The sequence below is a fragment of the Cyprinodon variegatus genome, unplaced genomic scaffold (genome assembly GCF_000732505.1).
Source record: "Cyprinodon variegatus isolate N-32 unplaced genomic scaffold, C_variegatus-1.0 Scaffold296, whole genome shotgun sequence".
Classification (NCBI taxonomy): Eukaryota; Metazoa; Chordata; class Actinopteri; order Cyprinodontiformes; family Cyprinodontidae; genus Cyprinodon; species Cyprinodon variegatus.
In genome coordinates, this window is record NW_015150749.1 from 822,940 (window position 1) to 850,785 (window position 27,846).

The 27,846-nt window shown below is 37.3% G+C and overlaps 1 protein-coding gene across 2 annotated transcripts in view; it reads left to right on the plus strand.

The window, feature by feature from the left end:
- Positions 1 to 27,846, plus strand: part of fbxw7 (F-box and WD repeat domain containing 7) — a 116,660-nt gene that overhangs the window by 57,898 nt on the left and 30,916 nt on the right. The gene's annotated exons all lie outside the window — the stretch shown is intronic.

Here is a 27,846-nt window from a genome sequence, read left to right on the forward strand (position 1 = left end):
AAGTGAGTACTTTTGCCATCTCTGTTGGACGTGAACTGAACTAGGAAATGAAAGAATCAAGGGTGGTCTAATGATTTTTGTTTTTGCATGACAATATTAATTGGTATAAAACAAAAATCATCCAAGCTAAAACAGATGGGGAAGGAATCCGTTAAAATCTTCCTTGTCCTTTTCAATATTCAGTAGTTTAACATCAACATTTTTATTTTGTTCCCTTTTGTTAAAAAAAAGTAGGTACATTTGTTCCTCAGAGTTTTCCCCGAATTTACAAAACTATCTTAAGTTTTTTTTTATGTTTGTCAGCTTAGTACTGATGCTTTGTCTCACATGTTTAAAGGTTCTCTAGGGAATGTGAGGAATTTGCATAGTGTAAAAATTATCAGTATTTTCTGATGACACTAAAATAAAAAAAAAAACAAAGTTGGCCAATTGAAGGTTTGTTTTTAAAGTAAAGCTGATTGAAGATTCTTTCTCTTTTTGAAAAGAGAAAAGAAGCCACATAGCTTACCTGCTATGTGGCTTTGTGTGCCCCTTTAAAATGAAAAATTTCATTTCTTTGTAGAAGTTTGTAAATTCATGCTAGAACAGCGACTTGGCAGATGAGGGGTAAAGATTCAAAAAAGAAGTTGAAATATTTTCTCGCTGAGAACACGATTTTAATCTGGAAGGAATGCAAGTTTCCCCTCTTAGGGCTTGATGTAATGGTAACTAGGTGACTGCAGACTAAAACATAACTCAATTCATGTGTTCGAACTAGGAAAAAAGGTCCAATCAGGACTTTTAATAAACAAAGAGATCTCTGATTGTTTGCAAAATGATACTATATCCTTTTATAACTCATGTTCAGATGATCAGATTTTTTATTTTGTTTTATCAAAGCAAATAATTTCACTAAATTTGGTTGCAGATTACAATGATCAGAAATGTCCCTTTGTCTGCAAATGTTTGCACTGCTAATGAGTCTGATTTTATTAACTTAGGTCACTGTTTAGTCCAAAACTTAACAATATTTGGTAAAGTTCTTTTCTTTTCTCAAAAAAGTAAGGAAAATAAGTTTCCCTCATAGTTCAGGAGGACTATGTAAACAGAGTTGTGACCAATCAACCTCAGTTTGAAAACGGGATACAAAAAGATGCCCTGAACAACACAGCCTTTTCTCTTTTTTATGTTACAACCGTCATCTTAAGCATTCATTGAAAGTAAATAAAATAGAATAGAAGCAAAGCAGGTATGTGAAGGAGGCAAGACTAAACTGATCTTGGATCAACAGGAGTTGGTTTTCAGCTGAGAACAGAGCACACTCTCTCCATCTGACCTGATTATTTGACATTGTTTAGCAGAATGTATGTTGTGAGAGCTGATGGGACTCCTGAAAGGTTCATGCTCTGGACATTCAGTTTTATATTGTGAGTATTTTGATGCTGACCTTTGCTGTTGTGAAATCTACCTCCAGACCAGAAATATCCATCTTCTAAAAACAATGAGGGCCCATGTAGGCACAGGTAGCTCTGATGAAACGTAACGTGATCCAGGGATTTAGTTAGATCAATGTGCATCAGTGTGTTTGAAGGCTTATCACATCCCAAATGCTGCAGAGGAGTTATAACACATGCAGGCTTGAGGAACCTGGTGTTTATCACGGTGGCATCATTTGATCATAGATCACACGGTTGCTGAGGTAAATGACAGGGATGACTCTCGAATTTCATTCATCTATATATTTTTTATTAAACATAAGCTTCCAGAGGAGAGGACTTTAAATAAGACTCTTAAGGCGGTCTGTGCTGCTTTTAGGCGAGAGGTTCTCTTCTTCTGAATTTTTTTTTTACTGTAGCTTTCACAGTATTCTCTGAAGACAGGCGTGACAATCAGTTTAAAATCAAATCTTATAAAAATCTCCCCTTTCTGAAGAAATGTCTTTACTGTTATTAGAGAAATGATTTCTTTTTGAGGCCTGGCCAGTGTGAAATATGTTTAGGAAAAATAAATCTTCTGTTTGCCCTTCCAACATTTTGTGTTAACCATTTTGATCTTGTTGTCTTCCTTTCACCTTTTTTTTGTGGTGATACATTTCTGGCAGGAATTCCAGGACTTCTTCGTTTTCCCATGAATTACTCCAGTTGAATGCTGATGACATTTTTCCCCTTATCTTGGACATTTGGTTTTTAAACTAGTCAGTTTCTTTGAGGGTTTGTAACATAGCTGAAACAGTCAAATATATAAAAAAAATCTTAAGAATTGTTATAACTTTTCATGATAAAGGCGATCAAGTCCAAGTATGTCAAATTTTTGCTCAAGTATGTTTCAGAGCTGAATGAACAAATATAGACCCTTTACCGACCGTTTTTTGCGGTGGAGAATCTGATGCTTTAGGCCTGTAGGAACCCATGAATTCTTTAAAACAAGGACAAGCCTATGCTAACCGCTAAGACCACTTTCACTCAGGGTTGCCATGTCTTATTTCCAGCCAAAAGATGTTGTAGAACATGCCCACCACAGTAAAAACCAGCCCTAATCTAAACCTCTTTTGAAAGTCTTGCCAAAACAAGCATGAAAATGTCACAGGTAAACGACTCCATTGAAACAAAGGAAATGGTTAGACACTCCGCAAAGCCTGCAATCAGACGACCAAATGAACAGCATGCATTGATTGCTGTCCCTATAATACTATCACTGCAGAAAATGTATTAATACCAACAGAAATTTTAAGTCCAACTTAATTTAAACCAGACTCTAACCATTAGCGGAGTACACCTAACACTAAATTAGTCCCAAGCCTACCCCCCCCCAACCCAAGAAGAGAACTTTTCTTCATCTGGTCTCTATTGGCCTTGAATTATCTGCACAAATGAACAAAAACATGGCCACACACGTGCTGTAAATCAATAACATTTCTAAATTTAGTCGCAAAACATTTTAACGTTAATCACTTAAAAATGAATCTGCCCCAGGGTAAAAAAAAATATTTTTTTTGTTATTGTAATAAATAGACATTAGACAAGCAACAAACATCTCCTTCTCAGTGTTTTTAATCATCCCAATTATATCCTGATGTCCAAAAAAGGTTGAAACTTTATTTTCATTTTGTAAGCACAGAATGAAAGCATTTGTAAGCATTTGAATTAAATAACATTACAATGCAGTGGTAGGATGTACTGGTGCAGGGAGAAAAAGTGTTTGTAAAAGTGTAAAAAGAGTGCATGATATTGAACTTGAGTAGTGCAAAATAATGGTGCAAACACAACAATAAAGTTCAGTTCTGTGTATGTGTGAGTCCAGCTTAGGGTTTAACATCTCAACAGTCTGATGGCAGTGGGGAAAATGCTGTTACAGAACCTGCTAGTCCTGCATCGAATGCTGCGAAGCCTCTTCCCCGAGGGCAGCGGGGAGAACAGTCCATTGTAGGGGGTGTGAGGTGTTGCTGATGATTTTACGAGCTTGGGTCATGCAGGGCTGTGATAAGATGCCCTAAATAGAAAGAAGAGGAGCCCAGATTATCTTTTCCACTGTCCTCACTACTATGTAATTTAGAGATTGGACTTTGTGTTAAAGCTTCAAAGTTTCTCTTTTTATCTGACTAATGGCATTCCTGTCAAATTGCTGTATAGGTCCAAGAAAACTAGACCAGAGGTCTAGCTCGGTCAGAGCAAGCATAGTTTTGGTCTGACCAGCGTCATGCTTTTAGATGATGTTATGTCTATGACTTTAAATCGGATCAGATGCTTAATGGTGTCCGATGTGTTCTGGCCTTTAGCATCACCCATGTTAAAATGCTACAATAACGCTTGTTTTATAGACAACAAGAGTAACAACAGTAAGCTTCACCCCCTTAAAACATTTTGAGGCATCCCCCCCCCCCACTCGTCCCTAAAAAAAAGTGATTATATGCACTGAAAACATTTGCTCTTAGTGAGAAAAGGGGACCTTTGCTTCTCAGGTGCAGAAAAAAATAATAAAATTTTCTAAGTGAAAAAAAACATACTAATGGTTTCAATTAGAAACGGAATAAACTCTTTGTAGGTTAGACCTATTATCCCTTTCCCATGGAACCAGACCAGAGCTAGCAATATCAACACATGACTTCACTGCAATCTTGAGAAATTTAGCCCCTAGGCCTTTTTTTTTAAAGGTGTCGGTTCTAGAGTGCCTCTAGAGATAGCATAACTATTATTGATGAAAACTTTAGGAAGAAATGTTGGAACTGTTACATGGCAAACATAAAAATAAAACATAAGTAAATATACCTATGCTGCTGTTCCTCTTGGAGGAAGTGGCTCAGCAATACTTTCAACTAGATTTTAAATGGTTAAACGGCATATCTTAAATTGCACATCATCAGAAATGAAAAGGAAGTTAACGGTATAAATATATTTTGAGCAAGATTACATGTTTTATCGTTTTAAAACATGTAATCTTGGTATAAAATGTACTTTTGTCCTCCAGTAGAATAAATAAAAATACAACAGAAATAACATCTCTGCCCACTGGAAAGATTTATAGTAACATTTACTTTTATCAACAGCAAATTGAAAGGCAAGAAGAAGCACACAGGGACACAAAACAACAATTACATATGAGAAAATTGAATAATTGCACCCAAGATGGGATATTAGCACTTGCTCTTTTTTGGCCAGGATGTTGCTTCGAGGAAAAAAAAAAAAAAAAAAATCGGACCTATTGCTGGATTGTCCTCTTGGCTTTGGAAGCTATTATAGGCTAATAATATAGGTTAATTTAATAAAGGAAGCTAAAATGTTGTCATATTGTGATTAATTCTTTGCTTTTCACCAGGAAAGAAAATAATTGCACACTATTTCAATTGAAATACATTGTCTTGAGGGCCAGTAGTAGTGGATAAGTCGATCCACTTCCTGTATGTATGAATTAGTAGGTAACTTGTAAACAGTTTACTTACCAAGGCAGAACTTTCTTATGATGGATTCCTTCAGAGATGCAATCAAAAGGTTTTGAAAAGTTTCCAGCTGGCGTGTGGCTTTTAACAAAGCATAGGGGAGTGATGAGGAAGGATTAGTACAGCAGACAGAGGAACAGCCTAGATTTGCTCAAATAGGAAAAATACCTGAAATCAAAAAAGACTTATCAAGCTACACTGTCGTTTGGATGAAGCTGAGGAAAAACAGGCACAGAGATTTCCTTAATAACAATTTTTAAGATTTGTTCTGAGTGTGTTTCTATCATGTTCATTTTAGTTTAGTAAACATAAAGCATCACTCACCCACCAAATCCACTTTTTTTACATTTAGAAAATAGAGGACTGTGAACTTCCCAGGATCCAAAGCCAAGAGGAACCCTAAACTAGAATCCTCTGAGGTTCTCTGGTCCTCTAGAGGCTTATATCAGCAATGCTAATGTTGTAGCCCTAGGTCTTGGTATCTGAGTGTAGCAGCTCTTGAAGCTCAGAATCCAGCCCTAACTCCCCCCCAAGAAGCTGTAGGTTTATCTTTTCCCTTGTGCATTGCATTTGCAATACTATATTTGCAATTTAGCAAAACACATTTTTCTAATCGCAGAGAGATTCGGTTTTAGTCTATTTACATTTAACAAGAGAAAAACACTACATTTATCCCTCCAGCCTTTTAGGTGGAGGGTATATGCTTAAAGTTAATTTACCTAAACACAGATGAGAAGAGACAGTTGTGGCTTGCATGCAGATCCATGCATGATATTAGAGATAATAGTTTTACTTTAACAGTTACTCTAAGTTCCTGCAACACTGGACTCTGGACAGGCAAGCTTTAAAGGTCAAAACATCTACATGCCTCTGCAAAGCAATTCGGCAAAATCTTTCAGCCCTATTTTCAACCACGTTTCCTTCCACTTAATTTTCTATTGATGTGATTAAAGAGTTTGTAAAAAAGCCCCCAGTCAGAACTGGATGTTGCTTAGACTCTGATGGGCAGCTGTAAGGTCAGGAATTGGTGCCAAGATAGTCTTTGGGTTTAAAATGTTTATTATTTTTTTATGACTGTTACTACTGTTCTGAAACAATCAACACATTTTCTGATATTTGATTTGGTCTCTTTGTTTGGTGTGGCCCAAAATAGACTAAAAAAAAACAACATAATTAAAATAGCTCAAACTTTTGGGAATACATCTTCATATTTGAGGTTAATTTTCTGAAATAAATGAAGTTTATAATTTTTGGGATGGCCCCCACAAATGTCAACCTTTATGCTTTTTCATGTACTTTTATGCCTTTTAATCACTGTTTCTTCTCTTTCTTCTTCCTTCTATGTCCATTGTCATGTGATTGGATGTTAATATAAAGGTAAGAAACTATACCTTTTTTACAATTAAATCTGGTTCATTTTGTGCTATCTACATCCCAGCCCATAATTTAAACTGCATGAGAAAAAAAAAAACACATCTACCTCATGTTCTCCATATCTCAGGTGCAGCTGCTCACAGTATTGCTGAAACCTCTAGGTGGCAGCATAACCTAAAGGTTAACCGATTTAAGAGCCTCCCCGAAAAATTAGCAGGATCCATAATGCATCAGTTTATGTGATTTGTCTTGTATTTATCTTTTGTCTTTGGGTCACATCAATCCTCCTCTTTCTGCTACAGCTCTTCTTGAGTTTTGGGTTTTGTATATAAACTCTTGCACCAAGTCAGTTTTCCTATCCACCACCTGTAAAATTCAAAAGTTCACTAGTCTTTTTTTTTTTTTGCCCATCCATTCCCAGTTGAAACTTAAATTGATATGCAAAAGCACTTCAAGTGTCTCCAGACATACATCTGCCGTCTTCCAAGCTGCAGCTCTCTCCCATTCACTCGCCTCCTTCCAACAGACAAAGGTTGAATAAATGTTCAGGTTGTCATGGCTATGATTGTAGCACTCAGCACTACATTAGGGAACCAAATATGCTCTTACAGAGTTGCACATCTCATCATTAATGCTGTGGTAATTGTTGAAAACAAAATATCCTTGGAAAACCTTGTTTTGCGTGAGGTTAATGCTAAAAGCCACATAGCTTTTGTCTGAAGTTTGAGTAGCAATTTATTTGGAGAGCAAAATGTTGAACATAAAAAAAAAAAAAACGTCAAATATACCTGAAGTGCTTTGCACATTTTTCTAAAAGCTAAGTTTTCCTGAAATATGAATTTGTTTAATGGGAATAAGGAATTATTAATTCCTCTAAAAGTGGGTTTATTTTAGCTTTAGCAAGTTATGAACTACATTTTTCACATCTATTCATTTAGTAACAAAATATTCCTTGACAAACTAAGGTTAAATATTTTTGCCACATTTCTATGAGCTTTGCTTCAAACAGACATCTTTTTCTCTCTCTGGAATTCACATTATTGTTCTGCAGCAGCCACAATGGGCACTACAGAGATGATTTAAGACTTGGTGCTGATGCTGCTTGATCATCACTCCAGTGTTTAGTCAAAGAACGCAGCTTAGCTTTGACAGTGCTTTGGAAAAGACAATGCATTTATATCTGGGATGACTAAGTGGAATCACATTATTTTACCATCTATAAGTTCAATCTTTTAAAAGACGATTATATATAATCCTCTAGCCCAAGTAATTAGAATCTCTTTCATTTTCATTCATAGGGATAAGAGTCAATGGAAATAGGGCTGATGATGATTCAACATAATGTCTACATGGACGAGAATAAGATCCTAATTATATAAGCTTTTCATATATATATATACATATATATACATATATATATATACATATATACACAAAATATACAATATATTCTAGTGCCTAAATGAGTGTCAAAAGTTGGTACACATTTTATTTCAACATGAAGGGAAATTATTTTTGCGCTGAGGGCTAATATGTGCTAAGTACTATTTGGAAAGATTTCTGTGTGTGCATGCGTGTCTTAAAGGAGTACTTCAAACCCTCCAGTGTTCTCTCGAGTGTTATCACCAACTCATATTGCTCAGCAGTTAGGCAGCAGCGTTGCATTAAGCAAAAGTCTCTCCAAGATGCCGATCAGTTGTTGGAATCCGTCTATCAATTTTTTTTTTTTTTAACAGCTACAATTTTTTTCACCATTTCCACCCAAAATGGAAACGTACTTGTAAGGTTTGGCAGGTCTTTGTCACAGGAAGCTTTCAGGCTTTCTGATTAATTGCTTTAAATAAGTCCAGTGTTCCTAGAGTTAGAAAGGGTCATGCTGATTCTGTAAAATCTTCGTAGTTCTACTTTTATTTTTAACCAAAACAAATACAAGGTGTTGTTTAAAATGATAGCGGTCCAACCGGACTAACCAGATGATCTCTGAAGTGTTTGTTTGTGCCTAACCCTGGTTATCGTTTATTTTTAGTTTTCACACAGACCATAGATTAAAAGATCAGAACCTCTCACTGAACTGATTAGTAGTTATCTAGCAGACTTAGTTCTTGGTTAGATAGGAGGTCTTGATCTGACAGATCAGGGGAAAACCGACTGCTCTCATAGTGTGAGAATTCAAAACTGCCCCCTGTGGCGCCTTTTCTTTATAAAACCAACTGGATACAGAGTGGCAGGTTTGTACATGTAACCTAATATAAGACCATCCGCTGCCTTAACATGCAAGTGCCAACACAGCCAGCAAGAACAGCAGACTCCTGGGTTGCAGTAGTCAGAGATGCTCTTCAACTGACTGGATTTTACACCAAGACATTTTTCTCCCTTGGCTTTGTTGTTTATTCTTCTCTTCAATTCTTTATCTCTGTAGCATTATGTCGGTTTCTCTCAGTGGCATAGCAAACAACACCTTTCACAACTCCTCTGGCTTTGAGCATTTTCATCTTTAGGTTTGAACTTTGCTTTTACAATACAGTATTTGGCTCCAAGTGGACGTAGCCTCACTGTTTGGTAGGGCTGGGCAACATAAACAACATAAACAGTCATAAACATAGATCACAATTTGTTTCTTAATTTCGGTTAATACCATATATTTCAGATATCCATAAAGCCTCCCACATGGTCATTTGGAAACAAATCCCGTTTAAAACAACGTACAGTTAAAGTGATATTTGGCAGTTCCAGCTACCATTAACATGCCTTATGAAATATGGAGAGAAATTCCATCCTTGTTTTTCCCTTTTTACATTTCATAGATAAATTAAAAGGAATGGTATAAGGCCACAGCTTTTGGGTCTGATTGTGAGTACCAACTAATTTTCTAGGAGTTAACCCCAGTGTGTTTTTTATAGCCAAAAACAAAATAAACAGAGGAGGTTCCCTGGTGATTCTAGTTTTTGGTTAGCAAGTCTGTAACTCGCTAACCATAGCTACACCCCCCCTAACTGAGGCAAAGCAAATTGGAAAAATACAGCCTATGTGAACAGAATAAGGCACCTTACTGGGATTTACTCGGATAAAATGGAAAATCAATATAATTACAGACAAACATCCGGGTCATCTGTGTATTTCTTTTCTTGTGCTACTGTGATGGATGACAATGGAGGCGAGTCCATGGCTACATTAGATCTCCCAGCTTTGCTTCCGTTCCAGGACACAACATTCAGAGTCGGAGCAGTAATATAATTAAAAAGGTCTCGTTATCTCATTAAACCATCCTTTCTCGTCAGTTCTATCTTCAAAGACATCTTGCTAAGTAGATTTAGTGTGACCGGGGAGAAACTTTAGTCAGAGGACCTACATAAAAGCTCCACTTTTCCTCACTTGAGAGAGCTGAAGTGTCATTTTTAAGTTTATCATCCACACCATGATCTCATATACGCTGAAGCCTGGTATAGTAGAGTTGCTTAAGGACACCAGAACCCACATGTGTGCTTAACGCTTCATCGCCCTGAATCTTGTCAGGGTTTCACGCACAGTGCACCTACTGGAAGCATCACCATGCTACGGTGTATAGGAGAGGAAGTGCTGATGTGGTCCAACTGGCCTCTTTAATTTGTGATGAGCGTGGGAGAGCGGGACCCTCACGGGGCCGCTGGAGCCTGATGGCTGGGTTGTACTGCTGCTCTATCCCCCTAGCCAGCTGTAGATGCATCTGCCTAGTCAGCAGCAGCTACAGAGTTCATTTTCTTGCTCTCACCTTTTCTGAAGAGAGCCAGATTTGCTAGTTTTAGCTCGAGCTAGAGGCACAAGACTGTCGCCTTTACTTACAGTTCTGTGAAATCTTTCTAGTAATCTCAATCTAATAGTGGTTAACCATGATTGTGACAACTTCAAATAAAAGTAGAGTCTAGCTTTTTTCTCTCTCGGAACAATCCAGAACTACAGTAACTGAAAAGTTCATGGCTCTTTTTTCTTTCAATGCAATGTTTATGTTTTCTTTTTTTTAGGTTGTTGTAAAGGAAAGCTCAGTTTTTACTTCTTAAAGCCGATCCTTTCCTGATAAGAGATCATTCAAAACAATTTAAATCTAATTATCATTTTATATAAGACATAAATATAAGATTTATGTATTAAACCACTAGAAAAGATGACATCAGCTTTTACAGTATAGTAAACTCCAACCCTTGAGGTTGCACGGATCCGAAGGTACTTTTGGACTCGCTTGGTCAGAGTCAGCAGCGGCCACATAAATTTAAGATTTAGGGATAATTCAGGAGATAAATTTAGCATAACTGCTGTAGCTTTATGCATCACTATCTCAAGTCAACTCATTGTTATTCATTGCAATAACTGCTGCTCTTCAAGCATATAGCTCTGCTCCATTGGACCATTCACCAAAATGGAACCAACATGTTCAGATTTAGCCCCAATGGCCCCATAATATTTGATGCCACTCATCACTTATCAAAAGGTTTAACTTTGCCTCAAGCACCTAAGGAAGTTTTTGCTTGTGGTTGTAGATTCAAGTGAAGATTCAGCTGGCCTCTGCTGCACTCATTGCTGTAGCTTTTATTTTTTCTCCTCTTTGGAAATGCTTCCATTTCCACATGTTCAAAAAATCTACCTGTTTTAAAAGGATGTCACAGATTAATGTACACTTTACACTATGTATTTGCAGTTTCACTGACATAAAACAGCCGTGAGAGCCTTGAATTTGGTCTTTATTCACTGCACGTACCTCACTAGGACATTTTGGAAATGCTTGGAAACAGACTCAGTATAAAGATGCTGTGTTTTATTGTTAAAAGGAGAAAACAGAAATTGAGTGCTTATGGTAAAAACCTAGAGTTAGTAAGCAGGTGGTTTGGTGTAGCTTAAAGATTCATCGTATCCATATGACAGCTAATTTAAACGTTTTAGGTAGTGTGCTTCTTGAAGGAGTCCTCAAGACAAATCCGGTATTTACAGAAGGAACTTTACTCCTTTCTTGCCCAGTAACACAACGAGATCCCTGAAACTTAGTCTCAGAGCGACGACTGATTAGTGGTAGATGTGACATTTAGAAGGTTTTAATCTGAGTTGTCTTTTTCTATTTTTCATTCTGAACTTGATGGATAAGTGACCCAAGGGTTGTCTTTGTGAAATAAAATGGTTTAATCTTTGTTCAGGAGCTGATGTGTGTTTTTAGGCCTAATTAAACAAAATAGTTATGCTCCAACATAAGTATGCAGCAACGCTTTTGTTAGTAGTGACTTTAAAAAGTGAGTTCACATTACACGTCCTAAACCCTGTTCTGTGAGTCAGTCTGCTGCTTTTATGTGTAGGGTAAGTGCATATATTATAAAAGTTACAGGAAGACATTTATGGAAAATATGCTGTTCTATTATAGTGTGAAAATGGACAGACCCTAGAAGATACTCATACTGCTCAGCTTTATTAATAAAAATTACCTGTTGTTTAAAAGGCAATTTCACTGCAAGTGCATATTCAGTAGTGCGACTATATGGCTAATTAGCACACAGTGATGGCATGTAATCATATTTTGGGCCGTAGACAATCATTTATTGATTGCTTAATGGGACAAACAATGAAAAATCAGTTGAATCAGTAAAGACAACAGTGATCACTCAGTCAGTTTTTGTGGGTGTGCCAAACCAATCAAAAGTTATTCATTCCTCTGAAGGGAGGAATGAGTCTTTGGATGCTTTTATAATGATAAACTATAACAATTTTTACATATGTTTACATGCCTCAAATGTTCCTTCCCTGTTTTAGAACCAATAACAGCAGAGTAAGAAAAAAAGGAACTCCTGAAAGTCATGTAGTTCTGTTAAAATGCTCCTGCAGCTGGGTGAGGATGTTCATAAGGTGGGCGGCTGGCTAAACTCATCATAGATGCTGAGAGATTGTTGGTATATCTTGAGCCTTTTATTACGGTCATGGAAACATTACTAAGAAATGGAGATGGGGGACTTTATTGGTGAATAAGTTTCCACCTTCGACAAGGCCAGAGGCAGCAGCACGCTGCAGGGTGGAGGCCAGCCAGAGTGAAGGCTGTTACCTGGCAACAGTTTACAGAGTCTAGCGGGGTCCTTGAAGGCTGCCCACCGCCCTGCCTGTCCTTCGTCATCGTCACATTAAGATTAGGTGTGCAACCTGCCTGGCCTTGAATTATTTATATATTATTTTCTCCCAGCCATCAGTGTTTCACTCTGTTGCTCCTGCCTCAGATATTTGACATCAACACTGAGTATGAAGTCTGCTGCAGCCTAAGAATTGCTTGCAGCTGTAGAAGGCAAGAAACCACATTTGTTGAAATAAAATCCCTCAGGCCTGCTTTATGTGGATAAAGGAGTTTAAAGGTACATTCCTCCATTCTTGTTTATCCTAAAGACTACATTCACAGGGGACTATTTTTAATTTTTTTGTATTTTTAGTATTAATGTGTTTGATGTTTTCTGCTTATTTCCTTTTCCTGTTCCTGCAGTTTTTGTGCAGTTAGCTGTTGCTTATTTGGAGTGCTAGCCTGTGATGGTGCCCTATTTGTTTCCTGAATGTCTAATCTGCCAAGTTCATGCCTTTGGCTACCCACTGAGAAGGGGTTCCTTGTTCTGCGTCTGCCTGGCAATCCCAGCGACTGCTGCTGTCCCCAGCCTCTTGTGCGCATTAACATACAGCTGTCCCACAGGATGTAGTGAGGCAGACAGCAAGGAGCTTCAGAGAAATGCTGGGCACTCCCTCTCCTCCCAGTTTCAACTCACAGGCAGAAGCTGCAGCAGATGGGCTGTGGAGATTAAACCACCAGGCACATGGCGGCTATTGTGTGTTGCCTATTGTGAAATTCAAAGGTCATCTGTAGGGGTCAAGGCTGAATTGGTTGTGAAGAGCACTGCTTCCCGTTATGATCTGCAGTGGTAATGGTTTTGCTAACGTTACGTTTTTTACAGTACAGGTTACCCGAAAATGGTTCACCTGTTCTTATGGAAGTGGTATAACAAAATAGATCTACTGTGTTTCCCTAATCGTCCCAACAAAATAGTCATGAATCTATGACACAGGCACAGAAAAGAGCTCTGTGGCACAGTATGCTGTAATGCTAAGGTATTCAGGCTATTTAGACTATGTAGAAACCAAATAAAACTAGAGATGAAACCAAAATTATTGAGAGAGGGAAATAATATACAAGTTTCAGAAAAAATGTATTTTGTACATTGTGTGAGAACCACAGTATCCGGTGTGAGGATTACAAATGTCCAGTTTTACACCCAAATGCTTGTGAACATAAATTAGAATAGACAAAAGTCTGATTTTCTTAGTAGCAAAAGTCAGAAGGATGAAGTAAAATGTGCATTTCCAATACAGATGTCAGTGATTCCTCACAACACTGAGCCGAAAAATCACTTTGAGTTGGGGTACTATTAGTTGCAGTGATAAATTGTTTTATGTGCTTCAAACATTTTGTTATTTATTAAATCCATGACAAATGATTGCAGGTTCAAAACACCACCGTTTTGTTTTGACTGCAGCTGGTGCCCTGCTCAGTTGGGTCTGTAATTATTCCCCGATCAGAATTTTGTTCTGCAAGCCAAATAAAATGAAAGTTTTTTTATTTTCTCTCCAGTCGGCAAACGATGTGCAGGCATCTGTTTAGCCTTTAAAAAAGTTCTGCAAATGTCTTCGTGGTCCAAATTATTTACCAATATAGGCTTCCATACAGCCCTGCTATCCAACAGGCACATATATGTTAATCATGAAATGCTTATACTGTTATATAAATGGTAGAAGAATGTACACTGTATCACTGGCTGGGGCACATTTCGTTTTGCAAAACATGAATGTTTTAATGTGAACAAAAAGTTATGTCTGAAAGGAACTTCTCATTTCCTCCAGAGCAGGACCTTCACCTTCCTGCCAAAGCAGGACTCTCGCATTTCATACAACACATCTCATAAAAAAAAAAAAGAAGTGTTTTTGTTTATTTTCATTTTAAGTGGGTCAAATCACTTAAATTAAAAGAAAATTAATGGAATGCAGTAATGTCTTATTTTATAAGCAGTGTAACTTGCTATGATCCTAGTTTATTACATTTGTGGCTTAGGTGTGCACGTCTGATGTATCTCACAGTGGTCCCCGGTGAACTCGGAACTTGTATTTATGCTCAGACACATGAAAAATTTGCGGTAGCATCTATCACTCCTCTCTCCTCAAAGTGCTTCCGAGTTACTAGCTGGGTGCCACTTCAGTTGTTGAAAAAGCAGCTCAAGTCTCCTTAAGAATATTCAATGGGTTTTTTCTTTGTTAAATCGACCCATGGGTGGATGAAAATGACATCGTCACTAAAGCTATCTTTGAAAAGGGCTTAACTTTCATTTTTACCAATTGGCTGTGAGCCGTACCTTCTTGATTAAAGAAGGTACGGTAACATCGGTTTTAAGAGAGAAAAATTAACATACATCCATTATTGTTCTTTTGTTTTTGTCCAAACCCTTTTCATTTTGGTTAACACGTAGGCCACTGTGAGTTATGACATAGTTAAAGCATCATAATTCCACATTATTGACCCAAAGTTCTTGCCAACCTTTTTACAATTTCTAAAGGACTGAATAGATTTAGTATAACACAAGACTTGAACCCTTAACTTTTCAAAGCTCTAGCATACAGCAATACAGTGACAATACCATGCCTAATCTACATGCATCTGCTTTTTAAGCACAGCACTTTACTCTGCTCTTTAAAGCCTGCATGTTTAATTTATTCACTGAATAAATTTCAGCAGTCAGTGACTTTTTGTCATATTAATATAAACCCATTCCAGAGACTTGCACTCTTGTGCTGGTTGGATGAGTGATTGACTATCCCACACGCTTCCATCTTTTGGGAAATACTTTGAAAACTTTAATGCATTATTTAGAACACAAGACATAGGCAAACAAAACAAGTAAACAAACAGCACCACAGCCTCTAGTCGGCTTTTCCAGATTATCTATTGTGTTCTCCATCACCCCGCTGTGAGTTACGAAGCAGGAAAGCGGTATTTGTTTGTGGAGTAGTGGTTTGTAGGAGGACTCTAGGAGTTTGTCAAAATGGAAATAATTGGAGGCAAAAGGATTAGAGAAGGCATATTTAACTGATGCTGCTCCAGGAGCTTTTTTGTACCATTGTGTTTAAACTTTTTGTTTCTAATCAATATATCTTACTAAATGCTAATGCCTTTAGACTCCACTACTGTTTTTTTTTTTTTTCTCAGGGATGTTGCTAATGTTCTGATATTTCTAACTTTAGGATATATTAGCAACCATCTGGAAGTCACAGAAGTCATATTTTTTTTTTTTTTTACATGTGAACACAGGCGATCATATTCTTTGGGTTAACCGGTCCAAACCTTTAATAAGAACCAGAATAATTAGGAATGCATAGTTTTAAAATATTACAAATGAGTGAGATTACCGGACATGTGAGCGTCTTAATGACAGTTTTTCTATTTATCCAATTATAGTGGAAAAAATTCAGGAACACAATGCAAGTTCAAAAGAAATTGAGAGATTTGAGTTGGTGAAGGGCCAATTGATCCGTTGGCTCTGTGGTCACATGAATCTCTTCTCTCATCTCCGTTAATAAATCCATGAAATCCTCTTTGCCTGGATGTCCTCTAGCGATATCAAGTTATTAAATGAAGGAGGGGAATCAAACATGCTCTCAGGTCAGTGCCCTTTGCACGGCCTGAAATAAAACATGTATGACCCTTGACCCTTTTCAATATATGTAGCTTCTTCAATCTTGGCAGATGTATCAGTAGCGTCACCACAGGATCATCCATCCACTAATGCTGCTAAAGATAATTAATGTACCTTCCATATGTGCTAAAATGTTGGATAAAGACACATTTACGGCATGTTTTACCAATACAAATGTTCAAGGCTTTGCGTCATAGCTCTTTACTCTTTATCGACTAAATCACTTCACATCACCTGTTTTTCTTTTCTATGCATTATTTCACCACAAACAATTTTCACTTTACCTCCGGCAGTTGAGTAAAAGCTTTTTATCCATTGTGCTTATAGCTCATGAACAATGTATTTGTTAATGAATGAACACTAACATTGTTCAGAAGGGGGAGCTTTTAGAGGTGGAAAAATTCCAATCCCCTACTTGGTTATATTTGGGGCTGAAAGCTGAAATGTTTGGGAACCCCAGCCTTAGATGACGGGATGTTCATAGTCCAGTCCTTGAGACGCTATCATGCTTTTAGACAACCCTGTTTCAACACACCTGAATCAAATAGCTGTACTCATTCATCAGTAGTGACTGTAGTCTCATGTGCTTTTGAGGTCATCGGAGTTGATAGAGCGCTATACAATGACATGCAATTTACCTAAAGGGGAGGATAGAGTATGGTTGATTCTATCTCTGTTCAGCAAATGTCATCACTGTATACCCAACTCTTCACAATATACAGTTAGCTTTTCTACTTCTCTGTTTCTTCTTTCTTGGTGACACCAGCAGCATTTAATGCATTGTTTAAAATGTTGTAAGAGGGTGTTCTTAAGGATTCCTATCAAGAAATGCCTTTGTTAGGTCAATAAATGGTAGGCTATTTGTGTTTCTTTGCTTCCCATAGAGCAGTGCCCTTCCCCAGCAGTTGGCATTGCTAGAGGTTTTAATACAGCTCTTCAGCATGCATTTCAATTGCTCTTCTTACACAAACAAAAGTACAATTTTGAATTATTTTCACAAAGTTTGGACAAAGTTATAAACCGTTTGGGATTCAATCCTTTTGAGTTGTCAAACCTTTGAGGACAACAGGAGCCTGTCCATTTAGAGTTATGTGTGCAAGTTGCGTCTTTGTTGCATCACTGATCTTTGTTAGCAAACGACAACTTTTATCTTCCTGCTTTATGATCTTTTATTTATTCAGTGAGATTATTTGACACTCTGCCATCAGACACTGAGGTTGTCTGCGCTTCAGTTGGTAACTGAAAAAGTTGCTTTCTTAGATTCTCCTTGTGGTCCATCAGAGAAAATGAAGAAAAAAAAAAAAAAAAAACATCAGACACTTTAGACAAGAGACCCAGCTTTTATAGTGTGACCCAAAGTACACATCTAAGCAAGATCAAATTTGTCCTTCGCTGTCAGGAAATTGCATCTGGTATTAACATGGGAATCACGCAGTTTACTCCTATGAAGCTGTCTTTTTCCCCTCCCTTTTATTTTGATTGCTGTTTTTCTGCCTCTTCTTGTTTAACTTGGCTATCTCAAATTAGATTGCCAATTCAGAGCAATTTGTGCTGTGTTCTGAACTTTCACAGGAGCAAACTAGGAAGATGTTACACCTGCATTCTTTCCAGGTTAGCTCATCAGTTATACACACTTACCAGCCAGAGAAGGAAAAGGGAGCCGCTCCAATAGCCAACCCTGAGGATAGAACAGCTTTCCAAACCTTCTCATTTTCTCACTCACTTACTTGCCTTTGTATCACAGTATTCATCTAGACCTTTAGTACAGTTTGTTCTCTGATAGTTCATATGGTCTAAGCAGTTGTTTTTTTAATTTCAAGAATGACTGACAAACATTAGCAAAGCCATTGTAGTACCTGCAGTACAAAATGCATAAAGGCAAGGCATTTATTCCATTTTAAAGAATACTTACCTTGGAAAAATGCATTTTAATAGTTTGTGAAGGTGGGATCTTTTTTTTGTTTTTGTTTAAAACTTAAAGAGTCTGTACAGCAGTAATCAAAGTAAGGAAAAAAACTGTTCTTGAGACATTATTGGTTTGTGCAATGCTTCATTACTTAATAGCATGTTCTGGATAAAAAAGACATGAGCTGAATGATTCACATCACAAATATCGCTTTTAAGCAATTTAGTAATTTATGTACTGGTTTTCCATCTGTATCTTGCATATGCTTTCGAGGTCATCGGAGTTGATAGAGTGCTATACAAAGACACACAACTTACCTAAAGGGGGGGATAGAGTATGGTTGATTCTTTCTCTGTTCAGCAAATGCCATCACTGCATACCCAACTCTTCACAATATGCAGTTAGCTTTTCTACTTCTGTTTCTTCTTTCTTGGTGACACCAGCAGCATTTAATGCATTGTTTATAATGTTGTAAGAAAGTGTTCTTGAGGATTCCCATCAAGCAGGCTTACTAACCAAATAATTGCACAGATTGAAACGTAACATTACAATAATTAAAAGACTAAATATCTTTTCGCACAGCAGCAATATCTCTTACTAAATAATTAACTGCATGTAGACACGGTGTACTTTGGTCCTCATCGGTCCATGTTCCAGTTGTTTAAAATGTTGCTATTTTTGCTTATGGTAGACATTTTTAAGTTTAGTTAAATAGTTGGCTTTTTTATCAGTGAACATCCTGAGTTTTAAAGCTGGACACATCTGATGACTTGAATGGCATGTTCTTCTCAAAAGAATGTTCTCTTGAGCGTCAGGGTTTGCATCACATGATATTTATTCCCAAAGACACCACAAAGTCATCAAATACTGATTAAAAGTTATCAACACCAAAAAAAAAAAACAAAAAAAAAACATGCGTTCATGTTTTAATAAGAGATGGTTTACATTCTTTTAATTTTCTTATTCAAACAGCAAACACGCAAATTCAATCAACTGTAAGTTTATACAATGACAATTGTAGGATGGACTAATACCAAAGGAGCTGAGGCTAAAACTGTTGATCTGAAACTCCTTTAAAGCACATTCAGGAATATGAAGAGGACATGAAACGCATTTAGATGACAAACAGGCTCACTCTGCCTTATCCGGGATGCCAAGTCCAAATGTTGGATGATTAAAGAGGTTTGTTTCTGTCTGTGTAAATGTTTTTGCCAGCTTTGGCCGAGTTTCACCTGGCTTTATTAGAAGCATTTCTAGAACCAACTTTACATGAGTAAATCTGAGTAGATCTACATGAGATCAGACTGCTCAAACCGCATTAAAATGCAAGACCTAAAAAGGTGCAAAAAAAAATAAAAAATAACGAACTAACATTTTCTCTGCAGTTTGTGTTGGTATATTTAAAAACTGTTTGTATGTAGTTGTGGTTTTATTTTCTTAATATGTTCAAATATTACATTAAAAGGTTTCCCAGCTAACATGCTATAAAAGATTTGCACTGCTTTGATAAGCATTTTTTTTTGTTTCTTTATTTCTATATTTTCTGATGGTGCAACATAGAACCAAGGTTTCCTAAAATGCTTTAAACTGCCCTGGTTTGTTTGAGCTGAAGCGACTCGCTATAAAGCACCTTTTAGTTTCTGGCGAGCCACTTGCATTGAACTGTTGCGTATCATTGACTCTTTGATGTCCTTACAGTTTCAGTGTGATGCTTTTGACCGGTCAAATAATGACTGAGGGCATCATTAGGAGCAAAGCGACTCAAACCCAGTCATTGATTTCCTGCACTTCATTACTTCTGCTGCAACAAAATGACCACATTGACGAAGCTAACGAGGCTGCGTCCATCTTAATCCCCACTTCAAGTCATTCTTTCCCCCCTGGCAGGTATACAAGGACATGGAGCCGATAATCCTGCTATCCTTTTGGTTCTGCTAGGAACAACTAGGAGGGCGTTTATATTTTTGTTCAAGCAAAAATAAAAAAGTTTCCTTACCTAGATCGGCAGCTGCTGGGGTCAGCTGCATATCGCTTCTAGATTAGTGTAAAAAGTTCTGATGCGTCTCTTGCATAAACATTAGATACAACTCTGTTGCTCTTTTGTGTTGGAAAAACTTTAAACGCACCAAAAAGTTCAAAGCATATAAATTAAAATTTTATTTTCAACCCTCAGGATTTTTGGTTTTCTTTTTACTGTATTTTCGTGGTGATCCTTTTAAGCAGAATGTGAGAAGACAAGAGCATATGACAGCATGTGCATGCCTTGTGCCGTAAAACCTGTCAAAACAACAAAACAGTTGTAGCTGTCTACTTCTTTTTCTGTAAAAATATCTCAATCTTTAACACATCACTGGATTTTTAGAGGGAGTGTCATTAAACCCTTAGCAATATATGCTTATTCCAGATATTTGATGGATTCCTTGTATAGCTAAAATTTAGCTCCAGTCTTTAATAAATATTTTGGTCTAATTTGTTTAATTTATTTAAAGTATTGGGTTTAGGGGGCAAAATTAGATTTATCTAATATTTTTGGGGAAACTATGATTCCTCAATTGTTGGAAATGGGTTGAGTGTTGGAAAAATCTTAAAACTCTTTATTTTGTTAAGATTTTACAAACACATTTCCCTTGTCTTTACAATGCCCCCAAAATAAACAAATAAAATACACATTTTATTTTCTCTCAAACATTCCTTTGGAGATTTGGTATCAGTCAGGAACAAATAAAGTCCAGATCCCTTAAATATTAGTGAATTTTGTTTATTTTATCACCAATTGAAAGCTACCTATTCCACCTTTAGCATCACTAATTAACTTCTTCATAATTACCCATAACTGTAACCTTTTTTTCTGGTAAATCAAATTATTTCGTTAATTATTTAACTTATTTGAGCATTTTGTGAACTGCTTCATAAAACAATTATTTCAAAATAAAAATCCTAATCGAGGATACAGTGTTTAAAGCCTAAACATAGAAAAGCAACTTATATAGCAACTTTTATAGCAACTCATCAATATTGATCCACGATCCGGTCCAGGATTCCTTACTCTGTTTACGTTTACAATTTATGCAGGGGGTGTTTGTTAATACGAATGATGGATAAACTCCTTAACTTATGATCTAACTAGTGCCCATTTAGCTGTGCTGCATGGCAGAGCAACATAACTTCTCTGATGTGCTTGAAAGTTAGAATGTTTTGATATAAAAGTAGTGCACAATATGCAAAAAAAATGCAACATGAAGACATGGCAGCAACAAGCATGGTAGAACAGAAGGCTTTAGTGCTTTAATGCTCTTCATGGAGTTGAGTTTTAATATCCTCCGAGAGCAACCACATTAATTTGTTCAAAAGCAGCAACAAGTTGCTCTCACCAGATTGTTGGATTACTTCAAAATCAGAAAACTATATCAGCATTACCTTCTGCTTCATTGAAATGAAGTACCAAGTTGTCTGATAGTATGTCAGAGGGATGTACTTTTTTAAAATGAGTTAATGACATTGAGATCATATGTGTTTGGCATATTTCATTCAACTTTTTATTTATTCAATCATGTGTAAGAGAATTTTTTTGTTTTGTTTATTCAATCCATATTTGATAAGAAAGGAAAAAAAGAAAAAATATGAAACCTTTAATGTTATTGAAATATCCTCTTGTTACTAGAAAGATTTTGGAAAAGAAAATGTATGCTTTTTAAAGAAGCAGTTGATCAGTAATATCAACCAGCTTTAGATTAACAAGTTGATAAGATGCAAACCTAATGATGAAATCTTGTGACACAGTAACCTGTTTGACCCTAAATAACCCTCACAGACAGCTTTGTGGAGACATCTGAGAAGCACTCTGTAAGACAAAAATCTCCATCAGCTAATCCAGTCTTTTATTTCCTTAAAATGTTATTAAATTTGTAAAACCCAAAATCAGATTAAACCAAATAACATTCAAACTGTAGAATACACCTATTGCTAATGTGCAAATATGAGCGGAGCGTTTTCAAAAAAGTTGCTTTGTAAATCAGTTGCAAAAGCAAAAAAGCTGTACAGACACAGTTGAGGGTGAGTCCAACAGGAAACGGTCTGGATTGTCTAGATCATTGTGTAGGCAGTGCTAGCTGTCAAAAAGGAGTAATTGAGTCATGTCAGAAGTGTTTGTTCAACTAAGGCTCTGCCCATCTTTTCAAAGAGGATTTAGAAAAACAGATGTGTAGGGAGGTCCACTAAAGAGGCTGTAGCGTTGGTACCTGGTTGATTGGTGGTACTTTGACAGAGTACCAAACATTGGTCATATGCAGTTAGGTAATGCAATGTAAACACAGAAACATGATGGCAATGATGCTCATAATTGTTACAGAGTGAGGAGGAGTTATGATCTTGCCGTGTCAGAAAACAAACATTCATGTTTACAGAAACACAAGGCCAGTGCTTTGATATCTTTCCCTCTGGGACCTGGTGGATCTGTTTTGGTCTTTTAAAACACCGGATCTGTGTAGGTAAAACACCCTAACTATAAAATCCCTTTGGATATACGCCTGGCTTGTTCTCTATGTGGATTGGACCTAGGTATGGCTGTTTGGATTTAACATTTGATGTTGTTTGACTGTACTTTATTCATTTGAAAGGATTCAAATCCATGCCAATGTGGCTCTCCTATATCTTAGGTATTTTGGCTTCACATGATGTGTAGACAAGCCTGTTCAGTTAAACTAAGAATCTAAATTGATTTTTTTCCTTGTAGTCCAGTAATTTACATACCTGCAAGTTGTTAAAAGACTTTTTTTTTTTTTTAACCAGTTAGTTTACAAGGTTTTGAATGTTAAAATTAAGGGTAACGTTGCTCCTTTCCAGCAGAACAAGGTTTCATGGTTTCCGTTTTTCAACACATTGACAGTTGATAGGTTTGACTGTTTTCTGGCTTAAATTTTCAAAAATCCTGCTTGTACTTTTAGATCAGTTTCTAATTATTATTAATTGTAAATTGAGACCTCTGCCCTCAGAGCCCTTCTCTGGGCCACATTGATGTCAGGACGGAGAAACCTCCTCTCGCTGTTCATTTATTTTTTGACTTTGACCCTTTAAAGTTGAGTGATGCTGTCATGGGTGGCTGTAGGATCTGTTAATTCAGTTTCATCCAGGCGTGTCGGGTATTATCTCTTTAACAGAATGCCACAAGCTATTGTTTTCTCCTCCATTGAGCTTCCCACCACATGCACTGCATCTGTCCTGCCTAGAAACTGGAATCACACTTCTCTGTTTGAGAATCGTCTATACAAAACAGCCCCCCTGGTTTTTCTTCAGTTTAGACGATAGGCAAACAATGACACAGACCTATTTAGTGATGCATCACTGCCTGACAAGTATTTGCATCCTTCAACTTCACCATCTTATTTTAATCATTAACTCGGTGATTCACTGTCTCCCTTGCCTTAGTAAATCCTACTTGAAAATAAAATGAGTTCTGTCTACACTACATAATACTAAAGGGCTTTAGTTTGTGTCTTGACTGAGAATGTTGTCATTTAGATTGAAATTAAATAATAAAACAGCTGATTTTGTCGTACATAAGATTTCATAATTTGAGATAACCAAAAAAGAAAAAAAGGTTGGAATTAAAAAAAGAGATTAGAAGTAGAAATGGACCAGAAAATCTAATACCAAGACCTCAGAACACTGCATACTTTTTTTTATTAATAAAAACAAACAGATGTCCAAATTTGTGAAGAGATTTCTATATGCATATTTTGTTACTTAGAACAAGTAAATGGTTTAAACACCTGTTTCATTTGGTACGAGTACAAAATACCATGCTGATTATGCATAATATAAATTATAGTTGTATAATTATCATTTCTTTATAAAAATTGCCTGTTTAAAAAAGAAACACAATATGCTTTAGTCATTTAAGGTTTAGAGGTTATTGTATATGTGCTCAGTTTGCTCTGATCTCTATAGTAACATGTTGCCTTTAGAGGATTTATGGACAGAGTTGAACTAAAATATATATTTGATCATCAATACTACAGCAGATGTTCCTATGCACTTTTCTCCAAAGCATTGAGGCCCTTTGTAAGTCAGAATACAGGAACCTTGACTTTGATGTCATTCTGTGTGGAGTCAAAGGAGACTACATTTGCATTTTACCACAAGCCATCCACTGCACCAGAATGTAATGAGTGTATATTTATACACACTACTGTTTAAATACTGCAGAAAGTGTTTAAAGAGAACGTGACCTGAACTTGTTTTATTAAAATAACAATTATATAGTCTGACACTTAATACACCTGTTATGTCAAGCTTTTTTAGTTCCCATAACCATGTCAGACTCACAGAGGAAAAGAAGCCTGGTAATGCTTCACTAACCAGTAAAAAAAAGAGTGACGGCCAATCTAAAGGCCACAGTGCAACTCCTCTCGCATGCCAAGCATTCCAGTGTGCTGTGTAAAGGTTGCAGTGACGTGGAGCATCAAGAGGGGCTTCCTCATGAGAGCCCCTTGAACACACTCAGACAAAGCCCCAATCTTTTTCTCCAACACTTCAACATCTTATGATTTTCAAAGCTTTTGTGTGGCTGAAGTTCCGCTACACCTTTCTGCCCACACAGAATAGATCTATTCCTAGAAAATTAGCATTTTACTTGCATAATTCATGTATATGTTTAGAGTTTTTATGAATTTTGAGATTTTACCAACAAAGCAATAGTGGTCTTTTTTCCATTTTAGCTGCTATGTGATGTGACATTCCCCTATTTGAGGTCTGTATGTGTAATTACAGGTGTCAGTCAGGGTTGCTTGAGAACTGGATGCTCTGTCGCCTCTGAATAAAACCCGTTCCTTGCCCCCTCTTTGGTGAATGCTGGTGCAACGAGTTGTCAAAAGGAGAAAACATTGAATCTGATTTAAAACCAGTTGTCTAGTTCATGTGTATGGACCAGTCAACTAAAATCTTTTAAGAACACTGTATTCTCTCTAACTTCTTAGTGATATATCATTTTTAAAAATTTCAGTTTTTAGCACAGCTGACTATACGTTAACGTCAACCCATCACTGATTGCCTTGATCATAGGACATTTTAGAGGTTGGGACATTTTGCATTCACCTAAATGCAAGCTGCCAACTCCAGTTTTTTTTTTTGTTTTACTTCCTTTTGTACTGATGTGAAGCTGCAGACAATGCCCAGTGTTCCTAAGTTGGCAGGTGTCGTCAGTCATGCAAATGATGTCCTTGAGATAATGCAGGTGCAGCAGACATGGATCGATTCACATGTTTTCGGTCATTTGATTTGCTGATTTTTGGATCAGAAGAGGAACTGCTGCTTTGTTTCTTCCAATTTAAAGACCGTGGAAAGTATAAATAAATGTGTGTTCAGTTTGTCACACAACAGAAGTATGATTTATTTATTACCCAACTAAATTTCATTGATCACAATTACAGCTTGGTGTATAAAATTAGTTCTCACAAGTAACGACAAACCTTCGATTTTCGCAGATTTTTTTTTAAAACATGGATTTTTTATTTTATATTTACATTCAGTTTTTAAATTCAGGGACAATCGCTGGAAGCTTTGTGCTTGTTTGAACCATTTTTACTGGGGAAACAAATGAGTGTCGCAACTACTGGCACGGGCTGCAGCTGCTGCGTCTGAGTCCCTTTGTTTAGTAGAAGTGAGGGGCTAGCTCACTCATTCACCAAAGATGATAAATTCAGAGCGATTACTACATTTATTATCTCTAAAATCTTCAACAAGACAGATAAAGTAAAATAGCTCGATTTTTCACTCTTCACATTTTCTTTGATAAAGTTTTGTAGAGGGATCTGAAAAGATGCTAAATATAACAAAAAAGTCACTAAGTAGGCACTAAGGCGGAAACGACCTCTGGATCAGGTCCTCTTCCTCCACAGTTTTGATCATCTTGTAAATTACTATTATTAACAATGATTATTTTATCATTATTTTAGTGTTGAAAAATTCCTAAAGGAGAAGGTTATTGATCATTGATGCACACTTATCAACGACAAACTACAGTACATTTTGTTCTGACACCTTTGGATCAGATCCAGTCTTCACTTCTTCAGAGCTATGAGTTGCAGTAGCTCCTTAGCTGAATCGGATGCCGTAATCATGACTAGGGCTAAAACAAATAATCGGATCAATCCTGATTAATTGATTATTGAAATAATCGTCAGCTAATTTAGTAATCAGTTAATCGTTGGGCTGTAGAGACTGTAAAATATGCCTTTAGCTGCAGAGCGACCCACTTGGAGCAGTAATTATACCAAAATTCTATAAAATGTCTAAACATTTAGCATTTAAGATAAAAGAACTTTTTTCGTGTGTCAATATGCTCAATCCAGAACTCCTCAGGTGGAAAAGTTTTTGTTTCACCTGGTTTGATTTCCTGAAAAGTCTTCTTCAAGTAACCTTTTGCTATCCGATCAATGGCGCAACGACACAACAATAGGCCCGTAAGCAACATTATCTGGGTGGGCCCCATACGAAGTACAACACCCCATCCCCCCCATATCCCCCCGGTAGACAACCATACACATTTAATCATTCTTCACCTTCATGGATATACTTTAGTATATTCTGCTGTAAAATGAGTCTTATCAGGCTACCTTGATCTTCACAGCCCCCCCCTCCACACCCATGCTCTCTCCATTCATCTCTTGGTCGCAATCTTAACTCACTGTAACAGCAACGTCCACCTCTCCCTCTTTGGTTCTTTGAAAGAACTTGTTTATTTAAGGACGTTTTTTTCCGTTCTTCCAGCAGCTCTTCTTCCCTTTTCCTTTTCTGGAATCTGCTTAACTACCTGTTTTTGGTATCCATCGTCGCTAACACATTGTACGTAACGGTTTTAATCTACGCTCTGGGTCACCCATAATTCCAAGTCGTAGTGTAAAAAATAAAATACTCAAATACATCGTTCTTTTAAGATCTTTATTGCGGTTTAAATCATATGAGTGTATTTTTTTTTTACCAACCGTCTAATGAACTATACACAGTTATTAATAGTAATTAAAAGTATCACCGTCTGCTTTGCTATTGGTGTTGTGTTTAAACAGCTCACCATCATGCTGAAATCTGGCATGTGTCGGGGTATAAATATGGTCTAGTCAGAAAGACTAGCGTCAAGTAGGTAAAACTGTTTTTTTCTCTCCAAATTTTTGTCCCAATACATCTGCAAAGAGACGCCCTAGTCTGCAATTGCCTAGGGGGCCAACCAGGAGTCAGTGACGGGGCCCCTAAGAGGTCCGGGGCCCCTAAGCAACCACAGTCTCTGCTTACCGATATTTACACCATTGTATCCGATTATAAATCGAACAATCAAAAAAATAATTGTTAATTGACATTCAACTGTCCTCCATCCTTGGAGGATTGGCGCTCTGGTAGGTTTTATATTGTTGGTGATGTCTGTGGTCTGAGAACACCCAACCACTAATCGTTGTCATGGTAAATAAAAGCATCAGCCGTCACCCTCCGGTGGTCATAATGTTATGCCTGATCAGTGCAGGTCTAAATGCGTGCATGCGTTGAATTGGTCCGCTGCATCTAGAATGCTTTAAGCGGATCATATAAGGCAGCGTTGCATTGTGTGCATGATGATGATTGCAACAAGTGTAGTCCACCCCCCTCCCCCTCCATCCACCCCCCCCGGTCAGCAGAGGATGCGCCGCACGCGCCGCTGCTGAAACACAGGACTGCACCATTCCCTCCACCTCCACCGGGGAGGCTGCAATCCAAGTCGAGTCGGAGAAAGCCGTCGTGCAGGCTGTGAGGAGGAGGAAGAGGGGCACTGCTTTGCGCTCTGACGCTCTCCTCCGTCCTTCCCCCCTCCTCTCTTCCCCTTTTCTCCCCCTACAGAGTGTCACCCTCCTCCTCTCTCTCTCTCTCTCTCTCTCTCTCTCTCTCTCTCTCTCTCTCTCTCTCTC